The sequence below is a fragment of the Gymnoscopelus braueri genome (assembly GCF_963280865.1).
Source record: "Gymnoscopelus braueri genome assembly, chromosome: 11".
Classification (NCBI taxonomy): domain Eukaryota; kingdom Metazoa; phylum Chordata; class Actinopteri; order Myctophiformes; family Myctophidae; genus Gymnoscopelus; species Gymnoscopelus braueri.
In genome coordinates, this window is record NC_137613.1 from 55936014 (window position 1) to 55947121 (window position 11108).

The following is an 11108-nucleotide window of genomic DNA, read 5'->3' on the forward strand; positions in this document are numbered from 1 at the left end:
ATGGGGGTCCTTGAAATTAAAACGTTTGAGAACCACTGTGCTACACGAAATGGAACGGAGCCTTCATTAGTATCATTGGTAAGACCTGTGAAGGAAGTAAGGAAGAGGCCCAATTTCCTTCCAATATGGCTGCTGTGCATAGAGCCTATTCACTTATCTCTGGAAACTGCTTTAGTCCTCTCTTGTGTTTTAGCAATGCTCTTTGGACAGCTCACTTAACTGATGAATCTACAGGAATAATAAACCATTCCACATGGGAAACCTTTTTCTTTTTCTATTTGTTTCAAACATAAACTATATAGATAATATGTTATTGAGTGTGAAACCTAATCAATTTGGCTATTTTATGGGTATTGTTATTTCTATTCATGTTGTTATTCTGGTTATTTTATTGTAAAGACGTGCTGCTCTTGTAATGTTGGCTGTACATCAAAGTGAAATAAAAATACAGCATTGTCATTTTGATACAAACTTTGTGGAATGTGTTGCTGCTTTAATATATTATTGTGTATTGTTATGGAAAAAATATATACATCTAGTCCAGGTGAAGCTGATAAGAAATATGTTTATTTGTGGAATCCAACAGCTAACAACAAGCTATGGGGCGAATGATCAAACTGTGCATGCGTCGAATCCATAGACCCACTCTGTTGCTGTCTGCCACAAGCACACACAGAGAACGTGCTGTGTGTGTGTGTGTGTGTGTGTGTGTGTGTGTGTGTGTGTGTGTGTGTGTGTGTGTGTGTGTGTGTGTGCAGGGCCGTGCTTTGCTGTAGTCAAGGTTCGGCGGCCGCCTGGGGCCCCACATAGTCCAAGAGCTTAGCTCCCAAATACAAAGGAATCGTTCAGTTTGTGATAAAAGCATGAAATTTGGTACACTTATAGCTAAAGGCATTCCAAAAAGAATTGGATATGGAGCCATCATGAATTTTCAATTTTTCGACATTTTCCTGTAACTTGTTCCCAGTACATTCTAAGTGGCTGCTGACTTTGTGAGGTCTCTAAAAGTGGGTTTTAGGAGCCCAACACAAAATACATGAGCCCCAATGCCTTCCTTCATACAAAACTGACACCCACTTTCTTTAAAAAATCGTGGCTCAAAATGGCATTTTTGGGCTGAGATAAGCACTTTGGACACATTTTCCTGTAACTTGTTCCCAGTACATTTTAAAGGGGTAGTTCACCCCCAAAATAACTTTTTTTCTATTGATTACACACCCCATGGAGCCTTGAATTCATAGATATTTTTTTGTTTTTGTCACATTCCTAAGCCAATTATTTGATTATAATAAATTTAGCCCCATTGATTCCGGTAGGAGACACAAATGCATTTGTGTCTCCTACCGGAATCAATGGGGCTACATTTAATATAATCAAGTAATAAAGGAAGGAATGCGACAAAAACAAAAAAATATCCATGAATTCAAGGCTCCATGGGGTGAGTAATCAATAGAAAAAAAGTTATTTTGGGGGTGAACTACCCCTTTAAGTGGCTGCTGACTTTGTGAGGTCTGTAAAAGTGGGTTTTAGGAGCCCAACACAAAATACATGAGCCCTAATGCCTTCCTTCAGACAAAACTGACACCCACTTTCTTAAAAAAATCTTTGGTCAAAATAGCATTTTTAGACTGAGATAAGCACTTTGGTGACATTTTCCTGTAACTTGTTCCCAGTACATTCTAAGTAGCTGCTGACTTTGTGATGTCTGTAAAAGTGGGTTTTAGGAGCCCAACACAAAATACATGAGCCCTAATGCCTTCTTTCAGACAAAACTGACACCCACTTTCTTTAAAAAATCTTGGGTCAAAATAGCATTTTTAGACTGAGATAAGCACTTTGGTGACATTTTCCTGTAACTTGTTCCCAGTACATTCTAAGTGGCTGCTGACTTTGTGAGGTCTCTAAAAGTGGGTTTTAGGAGCCCAACACAAAATACATGAGCCCTAATGCCTTCCTTCAGACAAAACTGACACCCACTTTCTTTAAAAAATCTTGGGTCAAAATAGCATTTTCAGACTGAGATAATCACTTTGGTGACATTTTCCTGTAACTTGTTCCCAGTACATTCTAAGTGGCTGCTGACTTTGTGAGGTCTCTAAAAGTGGGTTTTAGGAGCCCAACACAAAATACATGAGCCCTAATGCCTTCTTTCAGACAAAACTGACACCCACTTTCTTTAAAAAATCTTGGGTCAAAATAGCATTTTTAGACTGAGATAAGCACTTTGGTGACATTTTCCTGTAACTTGTTCCCAGTACATTCTAAGTGGCTGCTGACTTTGTGAGGTCTCTAAAAGTGGGTTTTAGGAGCCCAACACAAAATACATGAGCCCTAATGCCTTCCTTCAGACAAAACTGACACCCACTTTCTTTAAAAAATCGTGGCTCAAAATAGCATTTTTGGGCTGAGATAAGCACTTTGGTGACATTTTCCTGTAACTTGTTCCCAGTACATTTTAAGTGGCTGCTGACTTTGTGATGTCTGTAAAAGTGGGTTTTAGGAGCCCAACACAAAATACATGAGCCCTAATGCCTTCTTTCAGACAAAACTGACACCCACTTTCTTTAAAAAATCTTGGGTCAAAATAGCATTTTTAGACTGAGATAAGCACTTTGGTGACATTTTCCTGTAACTTGTTCCCAGTACATTCTAAGTGGCTGCTGACTTTGTGAGGTCTCTAAAAGTGGGTTTTAGGAGCCCAACACAAAATACATGAGCCCTAATGCCTTCCTTCAGACAAAACTGACACCCACTTTCCTTAAAAAATCGTGGCTCAAAATAGCATTTTTGGGCTGAGATAAGCACTTTGGTGACATTTTCCTGTAACTTGTTCCCAGTACATTTTAAGTGGCTGCTGACTTTGTGAGGTCTGTAAAAGTGGGTTTTAGGAGCCCAACACAAAATACATGAGCCCTAATGCCTTCCTTCAGACAAAACTGACACCCACTTTCTTTAAAAAATCGTGGCTCAAAATAGCATTTTTGGGCTGAGATAAGCACTTTGGTGACATTTTCCCCTACAGGCTGGTATTATAATATGTGACTCTCTACCTCCCCCTACAGGCTGGTATTATAATAGGTTACTCTCTACCTCCCCTACAGGCTGGTATTATAATATGTGACTCTCTACCTCCCCCTACAGGCTGGTACTATAATATGTTACTCTCTACCTCCCCCTACAGGCTGGTATTATAATATGTTACTCTCTACCTCCCCCTACAGGCTGGTATTATAATAATTACTCTCTACCTCCCCCTACAGGCTGGTATTATAATATGTTACTCTCTACCTCCCTCTACAGGCTGGTATTATAATATGTTACTCTCTACCTCCCCCTACAGGCTGGTATTATAATATGTTACTCTCTACCTCCCCCTACAGGCTGGTATTATAATATGTTACTCTCTACCTCCCCCTACAGGCTGGTATTATAATATGTTACTCTCTACCTCCCCTACAGGCTGGTATTATAATATGTGACTCTCTACCTCCCCCTACAGGCTGGTATTATAATATGTTACTCTCTACCTCCCCCTACAGGCTGGTATTATAATATGTGACTCTCTACCTCCCCCTATAGGCTGGTATTATAATATGTGACTCTCTACCTCCCCCTACAGGCTGGTATTATAATATGTGACTCTCTACCTCCCCCTACAGGCTGGTATTATAATATGTTACTCTCTACCTCCCCCTACAGGTTGGTATTATAATATGTGACTCTCTACCTCCCCCTACAGGCTGGTATTATAATATGTTACTCTCTACCTCCCCCTACAGGCTAGTATTATAATATGTTACTCTCTACCTCCCTCTACAGGCTGGTATTATAATATGTTACTCTCTACCTCCCCCTACAGACTGGTATTATACTATGTTACTCTCTACCTCCCCCTACAGGCTGGTATTATAATATGTTACTCTACCTCCCTCTACAGGCTGGTATTATAATATCTTACTCTCTACCTCCCCCTACAGACTGGTATTATACTATGTTACTCTCTACCTCCCCCTACAGGCTGGTATAATAATATGTTACTCTCTACCTCCCCCTAAAGGCTGGTATTATAATATGTTACTCTCTACCTCCCCCTAGAGACTGGTATTATACTATGTTACTCTCTACCTCCCCCTACAGGCTGGTATTATAATATGTTACTCTCTACCTCCCCCTACAGGTTGGTATTATAATATGTGACTCTCTACCTCCCCCTACAGGCTGGTATTATAATATGTTACTCTCTACCTCCCCCTACAGGCTGGTATTATAATATGTGACTCTCTACCTCCCCCTACAGGCTGGTATTATAATATGTTACTCTCTACCTCCCCCTACAGGTTGGTATTATAATATGTGACTCTCTACCTCCCCCTACAGGCTGGTATTATAATATGTTACTCTCTACCTCCCCCTACAGGCTAGTATTATAATATGTTACTCTCTACCTCCCTCTACAGGCTGGTATTATAATATGTTACTCTCTACCTCCCCCTACAGACTGGTATTATACTATGTTACTCTCTACCTCCCCCTACAGGCTGGTATTATAATATGTTACTCTCTACCTCCCCCTACAGGTTGGTATTATAATATGTTACTCTCTACCTCCCCCTACAGGCTGGTATTATAATATGTTACTCTCTACCTCCCCCTACAGGTTGGTATTATAATATGTTACTCTCTACCTCCCCCTACAGGCTGGTATAATAATATGTTACTCTCTACCAATCGATTGATCAATCGGTCGAACAATTAACCCCGGCCCCTCCCCCAGCCACTATGTGGGCGTGGCCTATCACCTTGGGGGTGTGGTTTCGAGCCGGGGGTGTGGCCTATTGGTGAGGGGGAAGTGGTTTGGAGCTGTGGGCTTGGCCTATCACCAAGGGGGTGTGGTTTGGAGCTATGGGCGTGGCCTATCGCCAAGGGGGTGTGGTTTAAGGCTAGGGGCGTAGCCTATCGACATGGGGGCGTGGTTTGGAGCTGGGGGCGTGGCCTGTCGGCTTGGGGCGAGGGGCTGTGGTTTGAAGCTGGGGGCGTGGCCTATCGCCATCGGGGCGTGGTTTGGAGCGGGGGGCGTGGCCTGTCGGCTTGGGGGCGTGGTTTACAGCAGTGGGACTCAAAAATAGCAGATCTACAAGCTCGTAGATCATAGCTCTACGAGCTTGTAGATCTGATATCGGCTGGGGTTGGGCGTGGCCTATCACCCCGGGGGGTGGGGTCTGAAGCTGTGGGCGGGGCCTGTCGGCTTGGAGGCGTGGTTTGAAGCTGGGGGCGTGGCTTATCGGCTTGGGGGCGTGGTTTACAGCAGTGGGACTCAAAAATAGCGGATCTACAAGCTCGTAGATCATAGCTCTACGAGCTTGTAGATCTGATATCGGCTGGGGGTGGGCGTGGCCTATCACCCCGGGGGATGGGGTCTGAAGCTCTGGGCGGGGCCTATTGGCTTGGGGGCGTGGTTTCAAGCTGGAGGCGTGGTCTTTCCCGTTGGATTGGGGTCTTAAGCCGTGTGCTTGTCCTCTATCGGCGAGGGGTGTGTGGTTTGAAGCTGGGGGCGTGGCCTATCGCCATGGGGGCATGGTTTGGAGCGGGGGGCGTGGCCTGTCGGCTTGGGGGCGTGGTTTACAGCAGTGGGACTCAAAAATAGCAGATCTACAAGCTCGTAGAGCATAGCTCTACGAGCTTGTAGATCTGATATCGGCTGGGGTTGGGCGTGGCCTATCGCCCTGGGGGGTGGGGTCTGAAGCTGTGGGCGGGGCTTATTGGCTTGGGGGCGTGGTTTCAAGCCGGGGGCGTGGCCTTTCCCCTTGGATTGGGGTTTTAAGCTGTGTGCTTGTCCTCTATCGGCGAGGGGGCTGTGGTTTGAAGCTGGGGGCGTGGCCTATCACCATGGGGGCGTGGTTTGGAGTGGGGGGCGGGGCCTGTCGGCTTGGGGGCGTGGCCTTTCCCCTTGGATTGGGGTCTTAAGCCGTGTGCTTGTCCTCTATCGGCGAGGGGTGTGTGGTTTGAAGCTGGGGGCGTGGCCTATCGCCATGGGGGCGTGGTTTGGAGCTGGGGGCGTGGCTTGTTGGCTTGGGGGCGTGGTATACAGCAGTGGGACTCAAAAATAGCAGATCTACAAGCTCGTAGAGCATAGCTCTACGAGCTTGTAGATCTGATATCGGCTGGGGTTGGGCGTGGCCTATCACCCCGGGGGGTGGGGTATGAAGCTGTGGGCGGGGGCCTGTCGGCTTGGAGGCGTGGTTTGAAGCTGGGGGCGTGGCTTATCGGCTTGGGGGCGTGGTTTACAGCAGTGGGACTCAAAAATAGCAGATCTACAAGCTCGTAGATCATAGCTCTACGAGCTTGTAGATCTGATATCGGCTGGGGGTGGGCGTGGCCTATCACCCCGGGGGGTGGGGTCTGAAGCTGTGGGCGGGGCCTATTGGCTTGGGGGCGTGGTTTCAAGCCGGGGGCGTGGCCTTTCCCCTTGGATTGGGGTTTTAAGCTGTGTGCTTGTCCTCTATCGGCGAGGGGGCTGTGGTTTGAAGCTGGGGGCGTGGCCTATCGCCATGGGGGCGTGGTTTGGAGTGGGGGGCGGGGCCTGTCGGCTTGGGGGCGTGGCCTTTCCCCTTGGATTGGGGTCTTAAGCCGTGTGCTTGTCCTCTATCGGCGAGGGGTGTGTGGTTTGAAGCTGGGGGCGTGGCCTATCGCCATGGGGATGTGGTTTGGAGCTGGGGGCGTGGCTTGTTGGCTTGGGGGCGTGGTATACAGCAGTGGGACTCAAAAATAGCAGATCTACAAGCTCGTAGAGCTATGCTCTACGAGCTTGTAGATCTGCTATTTTTTTCGCCCCCAAGCCAATAGGCCCCGCCCACAGCTTCAGACCCCACCCCCCGGGGTGATAGGCCACGCCCACCCCCAGCCGATATCAGATCTACAAGCTCGTAGAGCTATGATCTACGAGCTTGTAGATCTGCTATTTTTGAGTCCCACTGCTGTAAACCACGCCCCCAAGCCGACAGGCCACGCCCCCCGCTCCAAACCACGCCCCGATGGCGATAGGCCACGCCCCCAGCTTCAAACCACAGCCCCTCGCCCCAAGCCGACAGGCCACGTCCCCAGCACCAAACCACGCCCCCATGGCGATAGGCCACACCCCTATTCTTAAACCACACCCCCCCTTGGCGATAGGCCACGCCCATAGCTCCAAACCACACCCCCTTGGTGATAGGCCAAGCCCACAGCTCCAAACCACTCCCCCCTCACCAATAGGCCACACCCCCGGCTCGAAACCACACCCCCAAGGTGATATGCCACGCCCACATAGTGGCTGGGGGAGGGGCCGGGGTTAATTGTTCGACCGATTGATCAATCGATTGGTAGAGATTAACATATTATTATACCATCCTGTAGGGGGAGGTAGAGAGTAACATATTATAATACCAGCCTTTAGGGGGAGGTATAGAGTAACATAGTATAATACCAGCCTGTAGGGGGAGGTAGAGAGTAACATATTATAATACCAGCCTGTAGGGGGAGGTATAGAGTAACATATTATAATACCAGCCTGTAGGGGGAGGTAGAGAGTAACATATTATAATACCAGCCTGTAGGGGGAGGTAGAGAGTCACATATTATAATACCAGCCTGTAGGGGGAGGTAGAGAGTAACATATTATAATACCAGCCTGTAGGGGGAGGTAGAGAGTAACATAGTATAATACCAGTCTCTAGGGGGAGGTAGAGAGTAACAAATTATAATACCAGCCTCTAGGGGGAGGTAGAGAGTAACATATTATTATACCAGCCTGTAGGGGGAGGTAGAGAGTAACATAGTATAATACCAGTCTGTAGGGGGAGGTAGAGAGTAACATATTATAATACCAGCCTGTAGAGGGAGGTAGAGAGTAACATATTATAATACCAGCCTGTAGGGGGAGGTAGAGAGTAACATAGTATAATACCAGTCTGTAGGGGGAGGTAGAGAGTAACATATTATAATACCAGCCTGTAGAGGGAGGTAGAGAGTAACATATTATAATACCAGCCTGTAGGGGGAGGTAGAGAGTAACATATTATAATACCAGCCTGTAGGGGGAGGTAGAGAGTCACATATTATAATACCAACCTGTAGGGGGAGGTAGAGAGTAACATATTATAATACCAGCCTGTAGGGGGAGGTAGAGAGTAACATAGTATAATACCAGTCTCTAGGGGGAGGTAGAGAGTAACATATTATAATACCAGCCTCTAGGGGGAGGTAGAGAGTAACATATTATTATACCAGCCTGTAGGGGGAGGTAGAGAGTAACATAGTATAATACCAGTCTGTAGGGGGAGGTAGAGAGTAAGATATTATAATACCAGCCTGTAGAGGGAGGTAGAGAGTAACATATTATAATACCAGCCTGTAGGGGGAGGTAGAGAGTAACATAGTATAATACCAGTCTGTAGGGGGAGGTAGAGAGTAACATATTATTATAACAGCCTGTAGAGGGAGGTAGAGAGTAACATATTATAATACCAGCCTATAGGGGGAGGTAGAGAGTAACATATTATAATACCAGCCTGTAGGGGGAGGTAGAGAGTCAAATATTATAATACCAGCCTGTAGGGGGAGGTAGAGAGTCACATATTATAATACCAGCCTGTAGGGGGAGGTAGAGAGTCACATATTATAATACCAGCCTGTAGGGGGAGGTAGAGAGTAACATATTATAATACCAGCCTGTAGGGGGAGGTAGAGAGTCACATATTATAATACCAGCCTGTAGGGGGAGGTAGAGAGTCACATATTATAATACCAGCCTGTAGGGGGAGGTAGAGAGTAACATATTATAATACCAGCCTGAAGAGGGAGGTAGAGAGTAACATATTATAATACCAGCCTATAGGGGGAGGTAGAGAGTAACATATTATTATACCAGCCTGTAGGGGGAGGTAGAGAGTAACATATTATAATACCAGGCTGTAGGGGGAGGTAGAGAGTAACATATTATAATACCAGCCTGAAGAGGGAGGTAGAGAGTAACATATTATAATACCAGCCTATAGGGGGAGGTAGAGAGTAACATATTATTATACCAGCCTGTAGGGGGAGGTAGAGAGTAACATAGTATAATACCAGTCTGTAGGGGGAGGTAGATAGCTCTACGAGCTTGTAGATCTGATATCGGCTGGGGTTGGGCGTGGCCTATCGCCCTGGGGGGTGGGGTCTGAAGCTGTGGGCGGGGCTTATTGGCTTGGGGGCGTGGTTTCAAGCCGGGGGCGTGGCCTTTCCCCTTGGATTGGGGTTTTAAGCTGTGTGCTTGTCCTCTATCGGCGAGGGGGCTGTGGTTTGAAGCTGGGGGCGTGGCCTATCGCCATGGGGGCGTGGTTTGGAGCGGGGGGCGGGGCCTGTCGGCTTGGGGGCGTGGCCTTTCCCCTTGGATTGGGGTCTTAAGCCGTGTGCTTGTCCTCTATCGGCGAGGGGTGTGTGGTTTGAAGCTGGGGGCGTGGCCTATCGCCATGGGGGCGTGGTTTGGAGCTGGGGGCGTGGCTTGTTGGCTTGGGGGCGTGGTATACAGCAGTGGGACTCAAAAATAGCAGATCTACAAGCTCGTAGAGCATAGCTCTACGAGCTTGTAGATCTGATATCGGCTGGGGTTGGGCGTGGCCTATCACCCCGGGGGGTGGGGTATGAAGCTGTGGGCGGGGGCCTGTCGGCTTGGAGGCGTGGTTTGAAGCTGGGGGCGTGGCTTATCGGCTTGGGGGCGTGGTTTACAGCAGTGGGACTCAAAAATAGCAGATCTACAAGCTCGTAGATCATAGCTCTACGAGCTTGTAGATCTGATATCGGCTGGGGGTGGGCGTGGCCTATCACCCCGGGGGGTGGGGTCTGAAGCTGTGGGCGGGGCCTATTGGCTTGGGGGCGTGGTTTCAAGCCGGGGGCGTGGCCTTTCCCCTTGGATTGGGGTTTTAAGCTGTGTGCTTGTCCTCTATCGGCGAGGGGGCTGTGGTTTGAAGCTGGGGGCGTGGCCTATCGCCATGGGGGCGTGGTTTGGAGCGGGGGGCGGGGCCTGTTGGCTTGGGGGCGTGGCCTTTCCCCTTGGATTGGGGTCTTAAGCCGTGTGCTTGTCCTCTATCGGCGAGGGGTGTGTGGTTTGAAGCTGGGGGCGTGGCCTATCGCCATGGGGATGTGGTTTGGAGCTGGGGGCGTGGCTTGTTGGCTTGGGGGCGTAGTATACAGCAGTGGGACTCAAAAATAGCAGATCTACAAGCTCGTAGAGCTATGCTCTACGAGCTTGTAGATCTGCTATTTTTTTCGCCCCCAAGCCAATAGGCCCCGCCCACAGCTTCAGACCCCACCCCCCGGGGTGATAGGCCACGCCCACCCCCAGCCGATATCAGATCTACAAGCTCGTAGAGCTATGATCTACGAGCTTGTAGATCTGCTATTTTTGAGTCCCACTGCTGTAAACCACGCCCCCAAGCCGACAGGCCACGCCCCCCGCTCCAAACCACGCCCCGATGGCGATAGGCCACGCCCCCAGCTTCAAACCAAAGCCCCTCGCCCCAAGCCGACAGGCCACGTCCCCAGCACCAAACCACGCCCCCATGGCGATAGGCCACACCCCTAGCCTTAAACCACACCCCCCCTTGGCGATAGGCCACGCCCATAGCTCCAAACCACACCCCCTTGGTGATAGGCCAAGCCCACAGCTCCAAACCACTCCCCCCTCACCAATAGGCCACACCCCCGGCTCGAAACCACACCCCCAAGGTGATATGCCACGCCCACATAGTGGCTGGGGGAGGGGCCGGGGTTAATTGTTCGACCGATTGATCAATCGATTGGTAGAGATTAACATATTATTATACCATCCTGTAGGGGGAGGTAGAGAGTAACATATTATAATACCAGCCTTTAGGGGGAGGTAGAGAGTAACATAGTATAATACCAGCCTGTAGGGGGAGGTAGAGAGTAACATATTATAATACCAGCCTGTAGGGGGAGGTATAGAGTAACATATTATAATGCCAGCCTGTAGGGGGAGGTAGAGAGTAACATATTATAATACCAGCCTGTAGGGGGAGGTAGAGAGTCACATATTATAATACCAGCCTGTAGGGGGAGGTAGAGAGTAACAT